This window comes from Phyllobates terribilis, unplaced genomic scaffold (genome assembly GCF_046119375.1).
Source record: "Phyllobates terribilis strain yellow unplaced genomic scaffold, ASM4611937v1 Scaffold_1__5_contigs__length_1240528914, whole genome shotgun sequence".
NCBI classification, from domain to species: domain Eukaryota; kingdom Metazoa; phylum Chordata; class Amphibia; order Anura; family Dendrobatidae; genus Phyllobates; species Phyllobates terribilis.
Window position 1 is genome coordinate 117,552,713 of NW_027362761.1, and position 13,026 is coordinate 117,565,738.

The following is a 13,026-nucleotide window of genomic DNA, read 5'->3' on the forward strand; positions in this document are numbered from 1 at the left end:
ACTTACCTTCTGATGTCCCCCGGTATTTTCTCCACTCTGTCTGGTCTGCTGTATGGGTCGCGGTGGTGTGAAAGAACATTCCATGACGTCAGTTAGTCATGTAACAGGTCACGCGACCGCTGACATCGGCGGTCGCGTGACCTGTCACATGACTCAATGACGTCATGGCAGGTCCTTTCACACCACTGCGACCCATACAACAGACCAGAAGAGCGAAGAAAATACCGGGGTCATCGGAAGGTAAGTATAATCTTTATTTTTTACCATTCTTATTCTTTTTTATTAACTATTACTTGGTCACACTATATAAATCCATGCCAGTTGCATGGATTTATATAGTGTGACCAAGTTGTCAAGCACTTTTCCAAGTGATGCTAAAATCGCTTGGAAAAGCGCTTGATAACCCGCATGCAGAAATACATGCAAAAACGCTTGACAAATGCTTCTACCTGGCAGGAAAAACGCATGTAAAATCCGCATGCGTTTTTCCTGCCAGGGAGAAGCGGAAAAAATATGCAGCATTTCTGCATCGTGGGCACTTAGCCTTAGTCCCTGTCCTGTGTTCCCCTCCATTCATTATAAGTCCTTGATAGCATCATAATGAATTGTGGGGTGTGAAAAGATGCTATCAGGTCTTATACTGTATTGGCGGTGGGGGAGGTGGCTATCAGGTACTTGGCATCCTCCGTCAACTCCCTAATCATTACAAGTCCATGATAGCGTCTTCTCACACCCCATTATTCAGTATGACGCTATCAGGGACTCAGCATCCTGCCCCACTTCATTTTAAATTCATATTAAATGGCCACCTCCTCCCTCCACTTGTTTATTAAAAGTCCCTGAAGTCCCTCTACCACCCCTTAATTCCATCCTATCCTAACACTTTCTTCCTTGACCTCTCCCGGGTGTGGTATTGAAAAAAAAAACAACAAAAAAAAAACACACTCATCTCTCCGTCCGTTCTCCAGCGGCATTGCTGCTTTCCCCTTCTTGCCGGGAACTTTCTGAATGACACAGGCATCAAGCCAAGCGCGTCTATGTCACAGAGAAAACGTCGGGCAGGAAGCGGAGGATGGGTTCCTGCAGTTCCGCTACCATTTTCCAGTGTAGGCTACGGAGCTGCAGGATCATTCCCTGTTCGGCATACTGCCTTTGAGGGTAATCTTTCCATGGGCCCCTCGAGCCTCCGGCTCCAAGTGACAGGCCAGACTGCCCTCACTATTATCCGCCCCCAAGGGCCCTCTCCAGCTCTGGTGCAGTTGCACCAGCTGTATGTCCGCTCCTGCCCTTGATGTACCGGTACGTCTATTTGCGAGAAGTCACTGAAAAATATGACGTACCGGTAAGTCATATGATGGGAAAGGGTTAAAAATCATGGCCCCCATGTAGCCTCCTATATACAGTATGAGCCCCACGTATACAGTATGAGACCCCACATAGCCTCTATATACAGTATTAGCTCCCCACTACTCAGACAACCCCCTCTCAATCCGTATGTTTTCCCTTTTAAAATAACAACACTTATACTCACCTCCGGTGCCGTTCCACTGGTGTTGGCACTCTCTCTCCTGGTGATCGGTGAACAGTGTGACGTCACGTGAACCCTGCTGCCAATCAGTGGCGCTTCACTCCCCCCTCTTTTGGGAAACCTGCTTACATCCAGAGGAAGAGAGGGGTGCTGTTTTCTCTCTACCTCCAGATGTATGTAATTAATTTGAAGGAGGGGATAGTGAAGCGCCACTGATTGGCTGTAGTGAGAAAACGAGGGTAGTTTCCGGCACAACCAACTGCATAAAAAATGTAAGTTTATTGAAACAAGTTAAAAGGCTATTAAAAGTTAAAAAGCCTCAACACCTGACACGTTTCTGGCGTACTAGAACGCCCTTAGTCATAGGATTTCTGTCAGCTGCAATCACCAGCAGGTACAGCACCCACTGGTTTCTAATCAGAGCAACGGATTAATGTTACCGGCGTGAACAGCTCTAATCCTCCCCCTCTACCCTACCTCATTCTTTGATTGGTTGCAGGGTTCGCATGACGGCACACTGTTACGTGATCGCCGGAAGAGACAGTGCCGACACCACAGGAGTGACACCGGGCGTGAGTATAAGTGTTATTATTTTAAAAGGGGGAAACATACAGATTGAGAAAAGTTTGTCTGAGTAGTTGTGAACCCCTTTAAGAAAAACAAAGAAAAAAAGTTATCCCCAATCCATAGGTAAGGGTTAACTCACTGATCACTGGGGGTAGATTGCTGAAACACCAGCAATACTGAAATTGGAGCCTCGGGGCCCTTGAAATAGGGGTACACACACCTGTCCTGAATGATGTGAAAGTGTGCAGGCGGGGCCTCTGATCCATTCATTGTATATCCCGGATCTGTAAAAGAAGGACCATTCCAAGACCACCTGGAGGGTCTCCCCACCTGAACTAACTGCTTTTTAGGCCTATATGAAGCAGATAGTTCAGGTTAGGAGACCCAGCAGTCAAGCAGGGTCACAGATGCACAGACAGTCCATGATTCACAGATGTGTGAAACATCTGAAAAAAGGTGCACATGACATCTTTTAGCCGTCCACCTTCCCACCATCTTATTGGGGGAAGATGGTACAGGACCTGTCGGCGTCTTTTGTCCCGAGGCGTTTTTTTGGCCGTTTGTTTGATGTTCTTTTTTATAGAAAGCAGAAGCTGCATGAAGACTGGTTAGGACACCACTTTTAGTCCTGAAACAGATAAAAGACGCTCAAAGACTGAACATGTGAAGAATCAGAGGTTTGCACAGTCCTGCTCATCGTTATTGGCACCCCTTAATTTTTTTCATAGACTGTACAATATCTTCAGTAATAAATGGAAATGTACCAAAGTTATATCCTCAGGATTTTTAAATTAGTGGTCCAAAGTAATGCAACATTAAAACATTGTTTTTCAACTTCCATGTTGAAATTTCAAAGATGAAACAAAATAAACAGCATGTGCAGCAATAAAGGCACCCCTTAATACTTGGTTGCACACTCTTTGGCATTGATGACAGCCTCCAAACATTTCTTGTAGCCATCTATAAGCTTCTTGCACTTCTCAGCTGGAATTTTCTCCCACTCTTCCTTTGCAGTTTGTTCAAGCTCTTGAATGTTTGCAGGGTTCTTTTTCCCAGTGGTAGATTTCATCTCATCCCAAACATTTTCAATGAGACTGAGGTCAGGACTCATTGCTGGCCATTTTAAAACAGTCCATTTTTTTCTTTTTCAACCATTCCTGTGTACTTTTGGATGTGTGCTTTAATCTTCGACTCAAACTAAGTTTTCTTATACTGGGTAGGACATTTCGCTCTAAAATCTCTTGATAATTCTTTTATTTCATGATTCCTGTGATATAGCCAAGGCTTCCAGTACCAGACGCAGCAAAGCAACCACACAGCATTATGGATCCTCCATCATGTTTAACTGTTGGTAAAGTGTTCTTTTCCTTATAATCTTCATTGCAATGCTTTTAATTGATGCAGTTTTTATGCAAATTTTCAGTTGCCTTTTGCACTACCAGAAAAGTCTATGAGAAACCAGAATTCTCTGTTCACACATCATGTTTTTTTTTTTATTCAGGATTTTGTGCCTTGCATGTTTTTCTTGGAAAATAGAGCATGTCCCTTCTTTCATTGTTTTTCACCCATAGAAAGTAATGGGTGGTGAAAAAACACTGAAAAAACGCATCAAAATTTGTATCAGTGTTTTTTCAGCGTTTTTGATGCCAAAATAGAATGGGGTTCTTTTTTTTCACAGAACATTATGTACATGCATAAAAAGAGACAGGAGGACAGTCAAAAAAAAAGCTGAAAAAACGCACCAAGAAAGCACCAAAACCGCAAGAAAAATCCTGAACAAAATGCCCTTGAAGATAAGGTTTTTCTGCAGAAAATTGACGCCAAAAAAAAACATGATGTGTGAACATAGCCTAATATCTCTGAAAACGTCATCTTGTTCTGCAAAAAAAAACAAGCCGCCATACACGGCCAAGCTACATCAACGGAAAAATAAAAAAGTTACAGCTCTCAGAATGAAGCAATGCAAAATTAATTAATTTTTTCTGTAAAATAGTTTTTACTGTGTAAACGCACCAAAGCATAAAAAAAATATATATAAATGTGGTATTGTTGTAAATGTACTGACCCGAAGAATAAAGCTGCCTTATCAATTTTACCACACGCAAAAGGCCATATTAAAAAAAAAAAAAACAATTCCTGAATTGCTGGTTTTTGTTCATTCTGCCTCCCAAAAATTGGAATAGAAAGAGATCAAAAAATGTTATGTGCCTGAAAATGGTACCAATAAAAATGTCAACTCGTTCCGCAAAAAACAAGCCCTAACATGACTCTGTTGTCCGAAATATGGAAAAATTATGGCTATCAACACTAGTTTTTGCAATAAAAATATAGTGTGACAGCTGCCAATCATAAAAACCCGATATAAAAATGGTATCGCAGTAATCGCACTGACCCGAAGAATAACGTCGTCATCACTTATACCGCATGAGGAATGGCATAAAAAATAAAAACTAATTCTTCATCGGCTGTTGATTTGTTTATTCTGCCTCCCAAAGATCGCAGTAAGGCTCGGCCCACATTTATCCTGCGCTCTACGCTGAGCGCTTACATCGGGGTTTCCGTGTAAATCTCTGAAATACGTGATTCAGACGGAACCCCCGCCAGAAGATTCCTTATAATGAGGCAGATGCAGACACTGTGTACTCTGTCTAGCCTATGATCCGGCGGTGTTTGTCTTTTTAGGCGTGCATAAAAATGCCGTCAGCCAGAGTTTTGTGCACATCTGAAAAAAAGGACACCGCTGAACAGAGGCCAGATGGAGTCCAGAGTAACTCTGCTGCCTCACTAGTTGAATGGATCCCACAGGGGTTTCATCTGAATCGCGTCAATCAGAGATTAGATGGAAACCCCGATATAAGTGCTCAGCATAGAACGCAGGATAAATGTGATCCCAAATGTTATGTAAAATGTTCCGACAAAAAGCTTCAAATCAATCCACAAAAAAGCAAGTCCTCACTCAGGTCTGTCATCTGTTAACAGAAATATAGGAGGCTTCCACTTTACTGGAAGTACAATGGCTCTGGAAAAGCAAAATGGCCCTAGTCCCCCAAAAGAAATTCAGCAAATTCTGCACTCTTAAATCCAAATGCCCAGCTCCCTTCTGAGCCCCAGTGTGCCTAAACCACATTTAGCATCCACATGTTTGGCATTTCTGTAGCGATGAGAGCTCACTTAATTTACAGGTGCGTGTCTCCAGAAGCACGAGCTGGGCACTAAAACGTACTGGTCACTACAACGTACTAGTCACTGCAATGGCAGTTTGCAATTTTCACTCAGCAACATCCACTGCTGCTTGTTTCCGGAAAACGCCCATTGGGTCAAAATCATCCCTACACCTGTAGATGAATTCCCAAAGGGGTATAATTTCCAAAATGGGGTCACTTGAGTGGGGTATTCTGCTCTTATAGCACTTATGGGCTCTATATATGGAGTCCGCAAACTATTCTAGGAAAATCTGGGCTCCAGGCGGCAAATAGCGCTCTGTCCCTCCCGAGTCTTGCCGTGTGACTAAGCAGTACTGTACAGCCACATATGGGGAATTTCTACATTCAGCAGAAATTTTACCCATTTCCCAGTGTGAAAATGTAAAATCTGGGGCTTAAAAAAAATGTTGGTGGTAAAAATGTAATTATTTTTTCTTCGCTGCCCAATGGTGTAAAATGCGGTGACCTATCTGTGGTGTTAATATGATCACTGCATCCCTAGATTAATTAATTGTGAGGAGGAGCTTGTAAAATGGGGTCACTTATGGGGATTTCTGCTGTTCTGGCACCTCAGAGGTTCTCCCAGTGGGTTATGGCACCCACAAACCGTAACAGTAAAATCTGCACTATAATATGGCGCTCCTTCCCTTCTGAGCTTTGCATTATGCGTCAATGTAGTAGTTCCCAATTACATAAAAGGTATTGGCGCACTTCCAACTAGCCCTTATGAAGATTAAAAACTTGGGGCTAAGGCTGGGTGCCCACGTAGCGTTTTTCAAGCGTTTATGCTGCGGAATTTCTGCAGCGGAAACGCTTGTGAAACGCTAGGTAATCCGCACCCCATGGTCCCCAAGGGGATTCCGCATGTTCTATGCACATGCTGCGGATTTTTCCGCACCGTTTATGCTGCGTACAAAAATCCGCAGCATGTCATTTAAGTTTACGGAAGCGCAGCGGAACTCCCGCCATTGACTTGCATTGAAACGCATAGAAACCGCGACTGTACATTTGTACAAGCGGCTTCTATGCGTCTCTATGTGCGGATGGTACCCAGTTCTGGAGGAGAGGAGACTCTCATCCAGACCTGGGTACCATTGTACCTGTAAAAAAAGAATAAAATAACAAATAAAGTTTATACTCACCTTTCCGAAGGCTTTTCTCTGAATGCCGGCATCGCTTGAGGACCTGCGGTGACGTCACAGTCATGTGACCGCAGGCCCTTCACCGCTCTGTCTCGCGATATGCCGGCAGCCGGGAACCAGACAGGAACGGGCGCTGCTGCACACACCGGGGCCTCGGGGGTGAGTATAGCTTTATTTGTTTTAATTTTTACAGTTCACACTGTATAAATCCATGCCGTTTGCATGGATTTATATAGTGTGTAGAGATGAGCGGTGTTCGACTAGAACTGTTCGCCAATCTCAAATTCGAGCTGTTTTGGGCGGTGTTCGACGAACCCGAACGATTTGCAAAAAATTCGGCTGTTCGAGGTTATGTTCGATAACTGTTCGTGCACCAAAAGCGTGTCCTGCATGTCTGGCGCTATTTAGAGCACCAATCATGCAGGGATTGTCTGCCACTCACTGTAATGCCACAGCCATGGTGGTTGTGGCATTACAGTGATTGCCCAAATCGATGGGAACAGTGCTCACAGTGAAACATGAAAAGCCGGCAATTCAGCAGCGGCATACACCGGTACCCCACAATTTAGAACCGAAAGAATAGAGCTTCACACATAGATTAGATAGATAGAAACATGTCAGCCACATATATATGAAGTACAGTGACAGTGTTGCTTACTGTACTTGTCATTTAGTGTAAAGGATTTATAAAAAAAAATAATAGTGTTTTCATGCACCGTCTCTTTAAAAAAGCCGGCCGGCAATTCAGCAGCGGTACCCGACAATTTGGAATAGAAAGAATAGAGAATCACACATAGATTAGATAGATAGAAACATGTCAGTCACATATATATGAAGTACAGTGACAGTGTTGCTTACAGTACTTGTCATTTAGTGTAAAGGATTTATTAAAAAAAATAATAGTGTTTTCATGCACTGTCTCTTTAAAAAAGCCGGCCGGCAATTCAGCATCTGTACCCGACAATTTAGAATAGAAGGAATAGAGCATCACACATAGATTAGATAGATAGAAACATGTCAGTCACATATATAAGAAGTACAGTGATAGTGTTGATTACTGTACTTGTCATTTAGTGTTAAAATAAAGGATTTATTTAAAAAAAAAATTGGCGTGGGGTTCCCCGTAATTTTAGGCTCTAGCGGAGGTTAAGCAGATGGCTGGGGCAGATGTTTGAAGCCTGGGAAGGGGGTAATACCCACGGAGCTTCCCAGGCTACTAATATCAGCCCCCAGCGGAATACTTAGCCTTTACTAGCTATTAAATGACGTGGGGTCCCCCCTATTTTAATAGCTAGCAAAGGCTAGGCAGACAGCTGGGGGCTGATATTAATAGCCCAGGAAGGGTGCCATGAATATTGGCCCCCTCCCAGGCTAGAAACACCAGCCGTCAGCCGCCCCAGAAATGGCGCATCCATAGGATGCGCCAATTCTGGCACTTAGCCTCGCTCTTCCCACTGCCCTGTAGCGGTGGCAGAGCGCAAGCATGCCTGCGCTTCTCAGTGTCTGCGGGATGACAGGCTGGATGGCAGCGTTCTGCTGCGGTCCAGCCTGTCATCTCGATGTAGCAGAGCTGAAGCTGTCGTGGGAACCATGGAAAGGTAAGGATGAGGTTGCTTTATTATTTTACTTTTATTGCAGGAGATCGTTGGCTTCAGCTGGAATGGGCGTGACGGTAAGTATGGTTTAATTTAGAACAATAAAGAATTGTGTGTTTATTTCAATTAAAGGACTTTTTTCTGGGTGTTGTGTTTTTTTTAAATACTTTACTAGAAATTCATAGTGGTCATGTCTAATATTGGCGTGACCCCATGAATTTCGGGCTTAGGGCCAGCTGATAATGCCAAGCTGGCCCTAACCCCTTTATTACCCAGTAAGCCACCGCACCAGGGCCCTGGATGAGTTGGGTACAGCGCCAGAAGATGGCGCTTCTATGAATGCGCCATTTTCCGGGGTGGCTGCGGACTGCAATTTGCAGCTGGGGGGACCCAGAAAGCTTGGGCCTCCCTGCGCTGCAGATTCCAGCCCCCAGCTGCCTAGTTGTACCTGGCTGGACACAAAAATAGGGCGAAGCCCCACGTATTTTTTTTTTAAATTATTTCATGAAATTCATGAAATAATTAAGAAAAAAAGGGCTTCCCTATATTGTTGTGTCCGGCCAGGTACAAATAGGCAGCTGGTGGTTGGGGGCAGCCCGTTCCTGCCTGCTGTACCTGGCTGGACACAAATATAGTGCGAAGCCCCACGTCAATTTTTTTTTAAATTATTTCATGAACCTAGATGGTGGCCCGATTCTAACGCATCGGGTATTCTAGAATATGTATGCGGCAGACCCGGCGCAATCAGCAGAGCGGTGTTTAAATTTGGCGCCAAAATCGCTGACTGGTCGCGGCCAGCAACCGCGACCAATCAGCAAAGCGGTGTTGAAATTTGGCAACTATATCACTAATCAGCAGAGCAGGGTTTAAATTTTGCACCAATAATGCTGATAGGTTGTGGTCGCGACCAATCAGCAAAGCGGTGTTTAAATTTGGCGCCAATAATGGTGATTGGTCACGACCTCGACCATTCAGCAGAGCGGTGTTTAAATTTGGCGGCAACAATGTTGATTAGTCGCGGCCGGCATCGCGACCAATCAGCAGAGCGGGGTTTAAATTTGGCGCCAATAATGCTGATTGGTCGCAATCGCCGGCCGCGACCAATCAGCAGAGCGGTGTTTAAATTTGGCGTCAAAATCGCTGATTGGTCGCGGAAGGCAACTGTGACCAATCAGCAGAGCGGGGTTTAAATTTGGCGCCAATACTGCTGATTGGTCGCGGCCGGCAACCGTGACCAATCAGCCGAGCAGGGTTTAAATTTGGCGCCAATACTACTGATTGGTCGCGGACGGCGACCGCGATCAATCAGCAGAGCGGGGTTTAAATTTGGCGCCAATCTCGCTGATTGGTCGCGGCTGGCGTCCGCGTCCAATCAGCAGAGCGTTGTTTAAATTTGGCGCCAAGCTCGCTGATTGGTCGCGGCCGCTATTTAAATGTGGCGCCCAAATCGGTGATTGGTCGCGGGCAGCGTCTGCGACCAATCAGCAGAGCGGTGTTTAACTTTAGCGCCAAGATCACTGATTGGTCGCGTGCGGAGAGCGCGACCAATCAGCTAATCGTATTGGTGAGGACCGGGGAGCGCCGCTGCCTGGTCGGATACTTCCGTTGCGAGAAGCCGGGAGATGAGCGACTGCTCGCAGCAGAAGTATCTCGACCTGCAGCGCCGCTCCCCGGTCCTCCCTTGACACCCTAGCCGCTGATGTCCCCACAGTATCCGCATGGTGTTACAAAGATCTGGACATTTGTGTTAAAAATCGCTGATTGGTCGCTGGCGCTGCCCGCGACCAATCACCGATTTGGGCGCCAAATTTAAATATCGGCCGCAACCAATCACCAATCTTGGCTCCACATTTAAACACCGCTGTGCTGTGCCACATTTAAATAGCGTCCGCGACCAATCAGTACAGCGGTGTTTAAATGTGGAGCCAAGATGGGTGATTGGTCGCGGAGGATATTTAAATTTGGCGCCCAAATCGGTGATTGGTCGCGGGCAGCGCCAGCGACCAATCAGCGATTTTTAACACAAATGTCCGGACCTTTGTAACACCATGTGGATACTGTGGGGACATCAGCGGCTAGGATGTGAAGGGAGGACCGGGGAGCGGCGCTGACATCCAATTGGTCGCGGCCGCTATTCAAATGTGCCGCACAAATCGGTGATTGGTCGCCGTCTTGACCGCGACCAATCACTGATCTTGCCGCCAAAGTTAAACACTACTGTGCTGATTGGTCGCGGACGCTGCCCGCGACCAATCACAGATTTGTGCGCCAAATTTAAATATAGGCCGCGACCAATCACCGATCTTGGATCCACATTTAAACAACGCTGTGCTGATTGGTCGCGGCCGATATTTAAATGTGGCGCCCAAATCGGTGATTGGTCGCGGTCTTGACCGCGACCAATCACTGATCTTGCCGCCAAAGTTAAACACTACCGTGCTGATTGGTCGCGGACGCTGCCCGCGACCAATCACCGATTTGTGCGCCAAATTTAAATATCAGCCTCATGCACGTCACTGACAGCGTGGGAAATTCTCCTGCACTCAGCGCTTCAGCGTGAGAATTCTCCCACGCTGTCAGTGACGTACATGAGGTGAGCTGAGTTCATTGGACATGAGCTCACCTCATGCACGTCACTGACAGCGTGGGAGAATTCTCACGCTGAAGCGCTGAGTGCAGGAGAATTTTCCCGCGCTGTCAGTGACGTGCATGAGGTGAGCTGAGTTCATTGGACATGACCTCGGCTCATCTTTATGCCGTCACAGCCAGACACTGAGGAGCGCAAGCATGCCTGCGCTTCTCAGTGTCTGCGGGATGACAGGCTGGATGGCAGCTTTCTGCTGCGGTCCAGCCTGTCATCTCGATGTAGCAGAGCTGGAGCTGTCGTGGGAACCATGGAAAGGTAAGGATGAGGTTGCTTTATTATTTTTCTTTTATTGCAGGAGATCGTTGGCTTCAGCTGGAATGGGTGTGACGGTAAGTATGGTTTAATTTAGAACAATAAAGAATTGTGTCTTTATTTCAATTAAAGGACTTTATTCTGGGTGTTTGTGTTTTTTTTTTAACTTTGACTATGTGGTTAGTAATGGGGGTGTCTTATAGACGCCTCTCCATTACTAACCTGGGCTTGATGTCAGCTGGCATTATAAGCTGACATCAACCCCAGCCCTATTACCCCCTGCCACCGCATCAGGGCAGCGTGGAAGAGCGAGGCTAAGTGCCAGAATTGGCGCATCCTATGGATGCGCCATTTCTGGGGCGGCTGACGGCTGGTGTTTCTAGCCTGGGAGGGGGCCAATATTCATGGTACCCTTCCTGGGCTATTAATATCAGCCCCCAGCTGTCTGCCTAGCCTTTGCTAGCTATTAAAAAAGGGGGGACCCCACGTCATTTTTTTGGGGGGGTCCCCTATTTATATAGCTAGTAAAGGCTAGGTATTCAGCTGGGGGCTGATATTAGCAGCCTGGGAAGCTCCGTGGGTATTACCCCCTTCCCAGGCTTCAAACATCTGCCCCAGCCGTCTGCTTAACCTCCGCTAGAGACTAAAATTACGGGGAACCCCACGCCAATTTTTTTTTTAATAAATCCTTTATTTTAACACTAAATGACAAGTACAGTAAGCAACACTGTCACTGTACTTCTTATATATGTGACTGACATGTTTCTATCTATCTAATCTATGTGTGAAGCTCTATTCTTTCTGTTCTAAATTGTCGGGTACCGCTGCTGAATTGCCGGCCGGCTTTCTTAAAGAGACGGTGCATGAAAACACTATTATTTTTTTAAATAAATGCTTTACACTAAATGACAAGTACAGTAAGCAACACTGTCACTGTGCTTCTTATATATGTGACTGACATGTTTCTATCTATCTAATCTATGTGTGATGCTCTATTCCTTCTTGTCTAAATTGTCGGGTACCGGTGTATGCCGCTGATGAATTGCCGGCCGGCTTTTTTAAAGAGAGCGTCTTCTGAGCAGTTTGTCAGCTTTTGGACACCTTTGAAGGTGTTTTCTATGTGTTTTTGTTTGCCTGCCATTGGTTTTAACGGTGTTCGACGAACAGTTCGACGAACAGTTCCTCGAACATCCCGGTGTTCGACGAACCGAACCGAACCCGAACACTACGGGGGTGGCTCAACACTAATAGTGTGACCTAGTTGTCAAGCACTTTCCAAGTGATGCTATCGCCTGGAAAGCGCTTGTCAATCTGCATGCGGAAACGCATGTGAATCCGCATGTATTCTGCAGGAAAAACGCATGCACAATCTGCATGTACAATCTGCATGCGTTTTTTCTGCCAGGGAGATGCAGAAATGCTGCAGAAATTTTCTGCTTCATTTCTGCATCGTGGGCACATAGCCTTAAACAACCTTTTAGAATAATCATATTTTTACCACTTTCTTCACCGCCCAATGGTATAAAATTCTATGAGGCACATGTGGTGTCAAGATGCTCACTGAAGATGAATTCATTGAGAGCTGTATTTTGTAAAATGACGTCACTTATGGGGGGTTTCTGCTGTTCTGGCATCTCAGGGGCACTAACAATGTGACATGGCACCCTCAAACAAGTCCAGCAACATCTGAACTCTAATATGGCGCTTCTTCCCTTCTGAGCTTTGCACTGTGCCTTAAAAGTAGTTTTTGACCACATATGGGGTATTGGTGTACTCAAGACAAATTGCACTACAAATTTGGGAGTACATTATCTCCTGCTATCCTTGTGAAAGTGAGAAAATTTGGGGCTAAAACAACATTTTTGTGGGAAATTTTTATTTTTCATTTTCACAGATCAACGCTTTAAAATTCTGTGAAACACCATTTAGATACATTCGTTGTGGGGTCTAGTCTCCAAAATGGGGTCACTTGTGGTGAGTTTTTCCACTATTTAGGCACATCAGGGGCTCTCCAAAGGCGACCTGACACTCGCAGACCATTCCATCAAATTATGCATTCCAAGATGTCACTCTTTCCTTTCTGAGCCCTGCC